Genomic DNA, 3,738 nt, shown 5'->3' with positions numbered 1-3,738 from the left:
GATAATAATGTAGAGTTTTAATTAGTTGTTATAATAAATGTTTTTATGAATAATTATTCAGTCAACTCGCTGTGTTTCAACCTTGAAGATACAACAATGTAACTGTGAAACGTCAGCATTAGTAGTAAATCTTAAATTGTATAGAATGCCTTTCCTTGGCCGCCTAAAGTATACATATTCATATATACATACATATATATATATATATATATATATATATATATATATATATATATATATATATATATGAATATATATTTACTATATATATACACACACCCATATATATATATATATATATATATATATAGATATATAGATACATATATATATATAATATATATATTATATATATATATATATATATATATATATGATGTGCCTACGTGCGTGTATATAATCGGGTGCGCAAGTATGCATGCTTACGCATATGCTTGTGTGAATGGGTGTACGTATGTATAAGGTATACTACACACACACACACACTTGTATTTTATAACCAGCACAATTTATCTGTTAATTTATCTAAGGAGTAAACAAAAGGTGTCGCCTCCGAGAGATAAGACGAGGCGTGCCAAGCTAAGATTCAATTTGTCTAAATCGGCTACAAGCATTCTAACAAGGAGTTGATCCCTATAAGGCCTTGTGGTGTTGGGGGTTGCCCTTGTTGGTAAGGCCCGTCATGGAGGACTCTACTCTTGAGAATTCAAGAGAATGGCAGATATTTTTAGGCTTATGAGGAATGAAATAAAGAAAGAGATAAATTGAAAAGCAAATTGACAAACACTGGGTAAAACCGAAATGATAAACTCATTATGAACGGATGACACTTCCAAACTCATATAGATTATGTTTTGCACTTTCTCGCTGCTCGGTTGCGGTGATTCTGCCATCGTGATTTTCTAAAGAAAAACTTAGTATTTCCAAAAAATAAAATTGGCTTTACTAATATGATTATTCACACCGCGCACTGTTATGTATACTAATAAAACCCACACATACACACAAAGCAATAATATATATATATATATATATATATATATATATATATATATAAACATATATATGTGTGTATGTAGATAAATAAACATGACCAATTTGTGGACAACTTGTTCATACTACACTAGAGACATTTTAAGACTAATAATTAATAAATATTAGGGTAAAACACTGAATAGGATAATTGATCACAATGGTTGCAAGTCCACAACAATATAGCAAGTGTTAGTTGATGGTCTTTAATGAATATCAATAGGCCACTGTGAAATATAGCAAGTGTTTATAGTTGATGGTCTTAATGAATATCAATAGCTTTCGAACTTTTGTGCTAGGTTCATCCTCAGTCAAGGGAATATTAACTTTAAAAATTCGTCGAAGTAAACTTCTGAGCAGGACAATTCCACAACGAAGAACGCAAATGAAGAAGCGCTCAACAGCCCAAGTAGTAATTCCGTTGTTGACCTTCGTATTTCAAACAGAAATACGAACATCAACAACGCAATTACTTAGTTGGGCTGTTGAACGATTCCTTCATTCATTTGCGCTCTTCGTTGTGGAATTCAGAAGTTTACTTCGACGAATTTTTGAAGTCATAATATTACTTGACTTGACTGAGAATGAACCTGCAACCAATAATAATAATAATAATAATAATAATAATAATAATAATAATAATAATAATAATAATAATAATAATAATGTATTAAATGACAGGAAATTCCACGTATTTTGCTAGATGATAGAAAACAAACGAGATAATGGCCAATAAACAAACGGAATCTAGTACAACACGTAAAAAATTAACCTCTAGGTGTGATCACTGGAGTTTTTCACTTGGAAAAAATTTTACTTTGATACAGTAGTTTACGGCAATCTACCATTTGTGGTAGGTTTGATTTGATATGCTGGTAGTGAGAATATCGTTGCAAAATTTATCTTTGTGTGGTTTCAGCAATTTCAGCAAAAGGCTTAAAGCGAACAGAACATCTTCAGGCAGCAGTTATTATTGAATCTTCTGGCAATATATTTCTATCGCACATTAGTCTTACGATGTACTGTGAAACGAAAGATAGTACGAATAAATATATATATATATATATATATGATATATATATATACTATATATATATATATATATATATATTATATATATATATATATATATACATATATAGATAGCTATATACGTATGTAGATAGATAAATAGATAGATGAGCATCATAGGCAAGAGACAAGTACTGTCCTTTAGGCTGAACAAATATACACAAGATCAACACCTAAGCCTCCTCTCCACCCAAGTCAGGACCCGGAGGAACCAGGAAGTGGCAGCTTATAACTAAGCAGGTAGAGATAGGCCACCAAAAGCCCTCATTCTTATTCACAGAGACGGTAAATTCGTATTGCAAGAGAAATCCATCATCCATGAGCGGGGTTTGAACTTGGGCTCACTGCAATGTGAAGTCCTGGTGAAACTACTGAGCTGACAAGTCCTTAGTATTTTTCTGCCTGCTATCTTACATCTCTGGTCTTTCATCCCACCCTCTTTCACGTGAAAGACGAACTTTGCAATTTGCATTGCCTTACAGTCTTCTGAGAATCTTGATTAGTGATTCAATACTCTGATTTTTTTATTAAACGTCCCATTAATGTTAAGTGAATCTGGAAGTTAATTCAGAAAAATAAAGAAATGCAGATGAATGCAGTGGAAAAGTGTTATGTAAAAAAACTAGCATTAACAGCATAAATAGCCGTTAGCATGCAAATGTTCAGGAAATCGGATCTGGGAATCCCAAACGTATGTGCATATTTTATGCAAATATGCACGGATGGAATCGCGTGCATCTTGATTCTCTATCGGTAGAGCTAGTCACGCTGGGTGTTGCCTTACTAGGCCGTACATTACGATGCCAATTAAGATATTCTCTAACACTGTATTCCAGTCACTGAACCATTCGCGCGTGCGCACTAAAGCTGTGTCACACGTCGGGCGAAACTTCTTAACCATGACTAGAACTACATACAGCTTTGTATAACAACGCTATAGCTGTTTATAAATGCTTTGGTCTACAATTATTACCATACACTAGGGGTTTCCGCATTTTTGAAATTATGATGCTACAAGAATTTTGGATTTGGAAAAGAACCTACGGCCTTTGAGTTACATCCATTAAAAATTTTTGTATTTATCTTTTGGTTTTTCCTCGAGGAATTTTGTGTCTATGATTTAATTCAAGACTTGTGAATCACGTGTTACAATAACAGTCCCAGTTACTAAGAGCAGTTACTTGACATTTTTGCGCTCTTTCACTGAAATATCTGTTTTCATTCAGCCAGTGCATTTTATTTATGCAATTTTCTTTTCAAGTCTTTATATCTATTAATTCCTATAATAACGTTAATCTGATAGTTTTTAGCAAGTCAGGTAAAATGAGAAATGAACAACTGATAAAATGTGCTATAGGCCATAATACATCCCCTAAATTTCATCTTTACCAACAAATAGCAATGATTTCGATATTACTTGATCGCATTCCTTTTGAGGACTTGGTACCAACAACGTTCGTATAAATGTAAATTTCAAGCATATCTTCCATTTAAAGGAAGATATGTGTGTGTGTGTGTGTGTGTGTGTATCTCGTAGAAATAAAATACCCAACTCTACCCCAAAAGCCAACTTATTTCACCACTACCTTCACAATTATGTCTCGCTTAATGATCGTCTCTCTGCTGCAAACAACA

This window comes from Macrobrachium nipponense, chromosome 2 (assembly GCF_015104395.2).
Source record: "Macrobrachium nipponense isolate FS-2020 chromosome 2, ASM1510439v2, whole genome shotgun sequence".
NCBI classification, from domain to species: domain Eukaryota; kingdom Metazoa; phylum Arthropoda; class Malacostraca; order Decapoda; family Palaemonidae; genus Macrobrachium; species Macrobrachium nipponense.
Note: the sequence above shows the minus strand (reverse complement) of the source record.